This window comes from Rattus rattus, chromosome 2 (assembly GCF_011064425.1).
Source record: "Rattus rattus isolate New Zealand chromosome 2, Rrattus_CSIRO_v1, whole genome shotgun sequence".
In the NCBI taxonomy this organism is placed as follows: domain Eukaryota; kingdom Metazoa; phylum Chordata; class Mammalia; order Rodentia; family Muridae; genus Rattus; species Rattus rattus.
The window spans coordinates 100,547,078-100,557,433 of record NC_046155.1 but is presented as its reverse complement, the minus strand read 5'-3'; the positions used below and the strand labels follow the sequence as shown (position 1 = coordinate 100,557,433).

General features: G+C 45.7%; 1 pseudogene; it reads left to right on the top strand.

The window, feature by feature from the left end:
- The first annotated feature begins 2,345 nt into the window (after positions 1-2,345).
- Positions 2,346-2,524, top strand: LOC116893974 (annotated as a pseudogene).
- The last annotated feature ends 7,832 nt before the right edge of the window (positions 2,525-10,356 follow it).

Here is a 10,356-nt window from a genome sequence, read left to right as displayed (position 1 = left end):
AAGAAAAATAAAGGAACGAAGGGCCGGCAGTCAGACAAAGGTAGCTTGTTTGGTACTTGCTGCCAAGCCTGATGAACCGAGTTCAAATCCCCAGATTCCAGTGGAAGGAGTGAACCAACTTACACAAGTTGTTCTCTGACTTTCTCATGTACAACATCACACACACACACACACACACACACACACACACACACACACAACTTTTTTTAAAAGAAATTCTACACATGCTATATTGATTGAACTTTGGAACAATATCAGTAAAAACCAACCATGAAAGAAAAAAAAAGTCATGATTCCATGTATGTGGTTTCCTGGCATCGTCAAACCCCCAGAGATGGGAAAGAGAATAGCCGTTGCTAAAGCGAGCAGAAGAGGAGATGTGAGGTGTCTGAGCAGGTTTCCGTTTTGCAAGAGGAAGGGTGTGGCAATTAGTTGTGTCACTGTGTGGACATATAATACTTAATATGGCTAAACTGCACACTTAAAAACAATGAAGAGGTTGAGGGTGAAAGCAGAGCGCTTGCCTAGCAAGCACAAAGCCCCGGGTTCAAGCCCAGTACCACAAGCCCAGGTACGATGGTATTCATCCATGGTCATGGCTACAGACGAAGCTAAGGCAGGAGGATTGCTTGAGCCCAGGATTTTGAGACCAGCCTAGGAAGCAAAATAAAGCCCACATCTCAAAATAAAGTTGAAGATTAATATTTTATGTTGTGATATTTTTGTTTTGCTTTGTTTTTTTTTGAGACAGGGTTTCACCTGGGTGCCCTACTTGTCCTGTAACTTGCACTCTAGACCAGGCTGGCCTTGAACTTCCGAGGAGCTCTGTCTGCCTCTGCACTCCCCAGTGCTGGGACTAAAGGCATAGGCCATCACATGCCAGTGTGTTATGATTTTGTAATTACTGTCATTTTCTTTAATCCTCAATTTAGAGATTACTCTACTTAAGAAATGCTTTGAGGTTCCAAAAGATTGCAGTGTTTATTCAGCTGCTCTCAGAATACATTCTTCTGTCAACAGAAACATACTGTGGTGTAGAGAATCTGGATTATATTATAATTTTTGTATTATGGTTTTTTTTAATTGGTAAGTTTTTTTTAGATAACATACAAAATAGTGAATTTAAAACATCGTTTTCACGTAGAAATATCTTTCTTTGTTCTTAATTGGCCCCGACTACCCTCCCCAGCCTCTTCTCCTCTGGCTGCTCCCCTCCTTCCTCCAAATGGCACTTCTGCTCTCCCGTGATGTGTCTAAAGCTAAATCTGGAGTGAGTATGAGAGCGAATACTTGTCTTTCTGTGTCTGGCTTGTTTAGCTTAATATGATGATTTAATTTTGCCCATTATCCTGAAAATGACGCATTTTCTTTCTTCTTTACAGTGGATAAATTCCATTATATGTATGTTCAAAAATGTTTATGATGTCAGGTGGTGATATCAATATACCATCCTTGAGATGTGAGCAAAGGAGGATCAGGAGCTCAAGCCCATTCTCAGCTTCAAAGCCACTTGAAAGGCAGCCGGGCTACATGAAACACACTGTCTCCATATACAAATACAAGACATCTGGGTCATTAAGTCCAGTGGTAGAGGCACTTGCCTGGCGTGCATTCCCACAACACACACACACACACACACACACACACACACACACACACACACACACACACACACACCTTTAGATCCTGTTTAGAAAACATAATCCTGGTCTGGAATGCTTTAGTAGTGGCGCTCCCTGTCCAAAATAAAGACTACATGTTCAGGCTGTGTGGCAACTTGGCTTCTTTAAATAGAATCATCTCCACTTCCAGAATTACTTCCTAATCTTTCGTTTCCCCAAGACATATTTATTTGTTATATAAGTACACTGTAGCTGTCTTCAGACACACCAGAAAGAGCATTGGATCCCCTTACAGATGGTTGTGAGCCACCATGTGGTTGCTGGGAATTGAACTCAGGACCTCTGGAAGAGCAGTCAGTGCTCTTAACCTCTGAGCCATCTCTCCAGCCTGAATCTTTTTTTTTTTTATTTAAGATCTGGTTGTTTATATATGTGTATGTATTTGCTTCTCTCTCTCTCTCTCTCTCTCTCTCTCTCTCTCTCTGTGTGTGTGTGTGTGTGTGTGTGTGTGTGTGTGTGTGTGTGTGTGTTTCCCAACCGTGTGGGCCTAGAGAAGCAAAACAGCGCATCAGATCCTGTGGGCTGAATTACACCCAGGTTGTGAGCCACCCAATGTGGGTGCTAGAAACTGAAACCTAGCCCTGTTCAACCACTAAAGCAATCTCTCCACCTCTAGATTCTTTCTTAAAATACAGTGTAATGTCCTTTCCTCCTTGGGCATCTGAAGGCAAGATGGGTCACCAGCAGCTCTACTGGAGTCACCCGCAGAAGTTGGGCCAGGGTTCTCGCTCTTGCCGTGTCTGCTCTAAACGCCACGGTCTGATCCATAAATACAGGCTGAAATGTGCAGACAGTGCTTCCGTGAGTATGCGAAGGACATGGGCTTCGTTAAGTTGGACTAAGCGACCTGAATGGATGATCCGTCGTCTGTCTACCCAGTGATACCAAGCATGCTAGTCTTTATGCACACAGAATAAAAAAAAAGTGAAGGCCTCAAAAAAAATACAGTGTGTCGTGTGTGTGTGTGGGAGTGTGTGTGTGTGTGTGTGTGTGTGTGTGTGTGTACACTCACCCAGAGGAACCATTAGTATGCCTGTGAAGGTCAGAACAACTTTGGGATTCAGTTCTCTCTGTTATGAGGGATAACTGGGAATTTTACCTCACTCGTGACCAGGCTGGCCTCAAACTCGGGGAGATACCTGTCTCTGCCCCTAGGCCCCTTCTTGCCTTTTAAAAGATTTTATTTTATTTTTACATATGGAGTGTTCTGCTTGTCTAAATGGGTATACACTGGGTTCATAAACCAGAAGAAGGACTTAGGTCTCCTGGAACTGGGTTCCATGGTTGTAGGGGTGCCGTGTGTTTCTGGGAACTGAACTCAGGTCCTCTGGGAGACAGAGCAGTAGGTCCCCTAACCACTGAGCCACCTCTCGAGCCACCCAACCCCACTTCTTGACTCTTACTGTCGGTCTTCACCCATTTATTCAGTGTCTACTGAGCATCTGCCCAGAATAACCACGTCCTACCCTCACAGAGCTTGGATTTTAGGGAGGATATACAGATACATGTGAAGAGAAGTAACTTGGTAATGTCTTGAGAGAGAGTTGTACAAGAGTAGATGAGAAATGTGTAGAAAAAGTAATTACTTTTCCTAGCAGTAGCCAAGGAGGCTGTGTAGAGGCACAGTTTGGGAGGGCAAGAGGCAAGCAGGCGGCTTCAGACCGCCTAGATTCATACCTTAAGTGTGTGGCCTCTAAGCAAGTCAGTCAACCTCCCTGACCTTGAAATCTCTCTCTGGCCTTAGCTTTTCCTCTGAAAAAGGAAGGGCTCTATAAGGCTCAAATGACTTAACGCTGTATGGTAGCTCATACCCGAAATCTCAGTACTTGAAAGGCTGAGTCAGCAGAACTGCCATCATTTCAAGGCCAGCCTGTGCTACTTAGTGAATTCCAGGCCAGCCTGGTCTCAGAATAAGACACCATCTCAGCAAAAAATAGTAGATGATTTAATGTGTATAAAGCAATCAGGACAGTGTCTAGCATAATATGCTCAATAAATACGGACCTTACCAGGAACATCAGAACTATTAAAGGATTACACCAATGTTGAGCAGTTGACAACTTTCATCCCAGCACCTGGGAGGAGAAGCAGGCGAATCCGTCTGAGTTTGAGGCCCACCTGGTCTACAGAGCTAGTTCCAGGACAGCCCTGTCTCAACAAATAAACATACATCAGAGAATTACACCAAGATCAACTACACATGTTAGGTATTACAATGCACACCCATAACCCAGGCACTCAGGAGGTAGAGGCAGAAGAGTAAGGAGTTGAAGTTCAACCTTAGCTTCAGAATGAGTAGGAGGCTAAACCATGAAACCCAGTTTCAAAAACAAAAACAACAAAATCAACTAAATTTATAGGCATCGAATCATTCTGATGATAACCCTGAGAATGGATTGAAAAGGAAGAAGCTAGACGGGTGAGGTAGTCAGAGAGACATACACAGAAAACCCAGCTCACCTTGTTAATTTAACTTAATTATTGTTTGTGTGCACGAGGGTTTTGCCTTCATGTGTCTGCGCATCATCTGTGTGCCTACCGTCTGTGGTGGCCGGAAGAAGGCGTCTGGTAGAGGTGGTTTTGAGCCACCTCGTGTGTTCTGGGAACCAAACCTGAGTCCTCTGTAGATGCAGTGAGGACATCACCTCTGAGCCAGCTTCACTGTATTAGATGGGTGACCTTGAGCAGAACATTAACAATAAGTATGATTGAGCGATAATAAAAGAAAAGAAAGGATCTAGATTTGTGATGTATTTGGTGATTAATTGGCTGATCAGGTAAGTCATCAAAATTGATCACAATCAACTAATGGCTATGACATTAGAAAGCATTTTTTAAATTTTTTTCTTTCTTTTTTCCTTTTTATTTCTTTGTTGTTGTCGTTTTGGGTATTTGTTGTTTTTTGGTGGGTTTTTTTTTTGAGATGGTTTATCTGTGTAGCCCTGGCTATCCTCCTGCCTCTGCCTCCCAAACGCTAGGACTAAAGGCGTATGCTACCACTGCCCCACAACTTTTTAAATTATGCTGTTGGTGCATGCCTTTACTACCAGTACTTGGGAGGCAGAGGCAGGTGGATCTCTCTGAGTTTGAGGCCAACCTGGTCTACAAAGCAAGTTCAGGACATCTAGGGTTCAATTAATTAGAGAAGCCCTTTCTCAAAAAAACAAGAAAAAAACTTGTACTGCTGGTTTTTGAGTGTAGAGCACCCTTGATTTGCTATGTAGCCAAGAATGACCTGGAGCTGCTCCTCCTGGCTTCTCCTCCTGAATACTGCGATCACACGTATATGCCATCAGACCCACCTGGAAATGTATATGCCATCAGACCCACTTGGAAATGTATATGCCATCCAGAAGGCACTATGGTATTATGTTCCATGCCAATTATCCCTTCAACAAATATTCTCTGAGCCAGGCACTGATAAACATAATTTATTGCCCGCATTGAGCATGCCTCACATAATTAACATCCACAGTGATATGACGATGTCATATAACTCTGATTCATTTTATAAAGGTTTAAATTATGACTGATAAATCCTATTTTTCCTACATGGAGCCATGGTTTTAATCTATAAAATGAAGGGAGATATTTTCTACCTCGAGGAGTTCTTATATAGATTTAAAAAGTGTAAAGCATATTTAAGTTATGCTAAAATTACAACTTGTTCAGGGTCACATAGAAAGTAAATAACAGGGCTGGAGAGATGGTTCAGTGGTTAAGAGCACTGACTGCTCTTCCAGAGAACCTAAGTTCAAATTCCAGCAACCACATGGTGGCTCACAACCATCTATAATGGGATCCAATGTCCTCTTCTGATGTGACTGAAGACAGCGACAATATACTCACATACATAAAATAAATAAATCTTTAAAAAGAAGAAGAAGACAGCCAGATGTGGTGGTACACAGCTTTGTCCCAGCACTCGGAAGGCAGAAGCAGGTGGCTCTCTGTGAGTTTGAAACCAGCCTGGTCTACAGATGGAGCTCCAGGACAGCCAGGGCTACACAGAGAAACCCTGCCTCAAAACAAAACAAAACAAAAAGCAAATGTCGAAGATAAAAATTAGAGGAGAGGGGCCATGTTGGCGCATAACTTTGATCCCACCACTCCAGATGCAAAAGCAGGTAGATTTCTAAGTTGGAGGCCAGCCTCGTCTCCATAGTAAGACCCTGTCTTAGAACAAAAATAACGAAGTTGGGGAAGAGGGGGAATACTGAATTATTTAGGCATCTATAGAATTGAATAGCTCCTGGGGAAGAGGAATTTCTCATAAAGGGATTGTGCCAGGTAACCTAGGTACCACCCATCTCAAAAATGCAAAGGCGCCCTGCAGGGGAACAGGACAGCTATTGTTCTATCCGCCTGGGAGGGAGGACTCTCCTGGCATGATCACTGTACCCACTCTCTCCATCTACTGGGTTCCTCAAGAGAGTCAAAAGCAATGACTTTAGCTTTGCTTAATTTGTCACCTCCCCTGTTAGTTCTCTCTGCTGTCTCCCATCTTTCCTATCAAAGCCCACAAAATGGGACAAGGAAACTGCCATCAGCGGTACGGATAAAGAAAGTAGTGAAGAGACTGTCTGTCTCTCTGGCTGACTGAGACCGGCCAAGAGGAACCCAAAGAAGGCGGAGTTCCCTGAAGCCACAGTCTAAGGTTAGCCAGTAGGGGCAAAGACTGATTCTCCGAACACCCTGTGGGCATTGGTGAACCGCAAAAGCTGGGGTTTACCATGGACTAAAGGTGAGAAGACCTGTGTGGAGGGCAGCGGAGCTCGGGTGAGATCATCCAGGACATTTCTATCCCTGTCTCTGGACCCTTCATAAGAGCAATGGTCACTTTAGCATTTTGACTTAAGAAACAGAGAAAGGGTGCTCATTTGTTGTTCCAATGGCCGATCTGCCAGTCCACGGGTGTTACTTCACCTGCACAGCCCCCCAAGGCATTTGTCATTCACATTTTAAAACGAAACTATGACTCAGAAAGTAGCTCTGTGGTGTACTCTTGTCTTTGTGTGATACCTGTTGAAGATGTCTGTCTGTCTGTCTGCCTGCCTGTCTCTGTTTCACTGTGTAGCCTTAGCTGAATTCTGAAAGTAGACCAAGCTAGCCTCCAACTCACAGATCTACCTACTTAAAGAGGTCTTTTTTTTAGATTTATTTTTTATTTTATGTATATGAATATTTTTGCCTGCATGTGTGTATGTGAATCATGTGTGTGTCTGGTACCTAAGGAGTTCAGAAGACGGCATCTGGGCCCGGAGTTCCAGGTGGATTTGAGAACCTGGGTCCTCTGGAAGGGCAGCAAGTACTCTAAACTGAGCCCTCCAGCCCTCTCCAGCCCTCGGGTTTCTTTTCTTTTATTCTTTTTTCTTAAGATTTATTTATGTAAATGAGTAGTGTCGCTTTCTTCAGACACACTAGCAGAGGGCATCAGATCTCATTACAGATGGTTGTGAGCCACCACGTGGTTGCTGGGAATTGAACTCAGGACCTCTGGAAGAGCAGTCGGCGCTCTTAACCACTGAGCCATCTCTCCAGCCCCAGGTCTCTCTTTTCTAATAATATCAGAACGGGGTCTTGCCTGCCCTCCCCACTTCATTGTTGGAATGTAAAATTATGCCGGGCAGCCAGCAGACTACATGAGTATGCACTGAGGGGGCTGAGGAGAGATGACTCACAGGGTAAAGTGCTTGTGAAAGCATAAAGACAAATTCAAATCTCTGTGGCACCCAAGTATGCATAGCACAATGGTGTGGACTTGCAATCCCAGTCCTGGGGAGTAGGAGACAGGAGGATCCCCTGGACTTGCTAGCCATCCGGTCTAGCCCAGCTGAAGGTGGAAAGTGACTGGGGAAGACACCTGACTTTAACTTCTGGCCTACACACACACACACACACACACACACACTGAATTGAAGTGATGAATGCAAGACGGCGTGTGTGACTGGTCAAAGGCCCTTAGATACATCACCACCAGGATTTGAATTCTAACAACTATTCTATCACGGATAATCTACCCCACTCCACGCCCCAAAAAAACTTTTCAGAGGCAGAGACTGGTGTTCAAGGTCAGCCACAGTTCATCAGGCGTGGGAGCCTAACCACATGAAACAAACAACAAAAACAAACAAACAACTTCCCTATGTCCTCTTATTTCTAAATACCCAGGTCCTGTGGGTACCTCAGTTGTCTATAAGTGTATGATATGTACCACTTGCATGAACTCACCTGAAAGCTCATGAAAGACTAGGAAAAAGACTATGGCGTGAACTTTCTCCAGTTTAGATTCTCCTCTTCCAAGAAGCCTTTCCAGATGGCTCTACCTCTCTGCCTACCTCCCCTCTTCTGGCCTTACTGACCCTTCTCACATCTGTGACACCAAAGTGGTTCCGAATCACCTGGATGCCGATGACTCTACACATATTAGTAATTTATTGAAGCAATTTCATTCCATGGATGTTTACCGAACACAAGTGTATGCTCGGACGTGCCTGTGCCAGGCCCAGTGGGTGGACACAGAGATGAATCAGACACAACCTCAAAGGACTTAACAGTTGGTAGAGGAGACAGACATTAGACACAGATACAATTTACTAGAACTCAAAACAGGATGACCTAAGTGATATTAAGGAACCATGAGCAATGTGCTATATGCATAAACCTCAATTACTTAATTATTATTCTCAGGAGTGCATTGCAGAAGGTCAGAGCTGAAGGATGTCATCTGCCCCAACACCTTGTTTACCAGTCGGGGGAAGTTGAGACTCAGAAATGGGTAAGGGCATGGCCTAAAACCTTTCCAGTCTTAGTCCTGGGATTTCAGCTCCTCCTCTGGAAGCTTCGGATGCAATAGTTCTATATTCCATCCAACAGATGTCTAAGAAAGTTCTCCCTCCTGGAGGAAGGTGAGGCAAACCCAAGACACTCAGAGCCCAGGCGGCAGAGTGTGACCCTAAGCTGCCAGCCCAGCTCTCAATCTATTTACCCAGTGTTCTTTCTACCTTGTTCCTACCACGGTGCCCCTCAATTGATTCTAAATAAACAAGCTATTGCTTGTGGTGTTGGGCTGCAGACCTAAACACATGACAAGCACGCATTCTATCACTGAGCGATAGCCTAATTTTCAAATATTTTTTCAGGATTTTGTTTCTGGTTTGTTGTTGTTGTTGTTTGTTTTTTTGAAACCGGGTTTCTTTGTGTAGTCTTGGCTGTCCTGGAATGTAGACCAGGCTGGCCTTGAACTCGAGAACTTTTTTTTTATTAAGGTAAGGTCTCATATAGCCCGGGTGAGCCTTAAACTTCTGAACTTCCTGCCTCTAACTCTGTAATGCTGAGACTACAAACGGGCTACCACACCTGGCTTGGAACATACTTTTAATGGCTTCATTGAAGCCACTTGAACGTGACCCTGTTATTTGGGGGATTCACAAACCTCTTTTCATTAAACACCAAGCACTTGTTCTGCACTCCCAAATTTCCTCTAGCCCCTCCTATTCTCCTCTCCTCATAGGGAGGAATTTGCCTGTGGACCAAAGAAGAAGAAAAGGGTCCGCAAACTGCCTGAGCGATGAGAACTGGCTTCTGGGGGATCTGAGAACTCGCATTCAGTCACTCACTGACCAGCCTGAGTTCGATTGTCTGAATTTGACTTTCTAGACAGTAACACAGCATAGACACCTATTCTGTTATCTCCACATCCTCTGGGTGGAGAATTTTTTGTTGATTTTACAAAAAAAAAAAAAAAAAAAAGATACTTGGAAACATTAATTTGTCAGACCCGATCCACTTTATTTGGAGGGCCTCTGTAAGACGGGTTGTCTATCTCGTACTGTTTTCACTGCACCTTGCGGAGCTCTGCACATGGTAGAGCACCCAGAAAATTGCTTTTAAAAAAAAAAAGTTGATTCTCCAGTAAAATTCTGCGCCCAAGGCCTGGGTTGGAAGCACCAGAGGGCGCCCACGAGGCCGCCCACTCGCTTGTGTCTCCAGGGCCCAGGCCGGACCTCAGGCCTGGGCGCGGTCCTACCGCTCCAAGCAGCCGCGCGCCAGGGCAAGATCAGGGAACAAGAAGAGCCCCACGTCTTCCCACGCCCCGCCCCCTCCCCAGGGCCCCGCCGAGCCGCGAGGTGCGGAACCACGACACGACATCCTGTTTTGGGGGCCCGCGCGGCTCCGCCTGCATCTCTGCTGATCATGTCTTTTCCCGGGGTGCTGACGGCAGCTGCCCTGCCCCCACCTCTATCTCCCCACCCTCCCCAGGGGTCTGGAACCTTCCCACTGCTGAATCACCAACACCCGGCACTCTCCCAAGGCTCAGGGCAGGGGTGGGGACTGCCCCAGCCTGACCCATTCCGGCTAATCCCTAGCCAGCCACGGCTACCTCTAGATTCCCGGGCAGAGCGGAAGGCATTTCTCAGCCTTCCCGCGGAGGTTGCGGGGCGGGGAGTGAGATACTAGGAAGAGAACAAATGCCCTGCGCCTAGCTTAGGGCCCCTGCTAGGGTGGGATGCCAAGTGAAAGTGGGGAGACCTGACCTTGAGAGGCCACACTCAAGGGGTCTCAGGGAGAAGAGTGGCGGGAAGCAGGGGGTGCAGGACTGTGCGGCGGGCAAAGCTTACAGAAGACCCCGTGGAGGGTGGGGGAGGCTGCGGACTTCCTGGTCCGCCCCGCC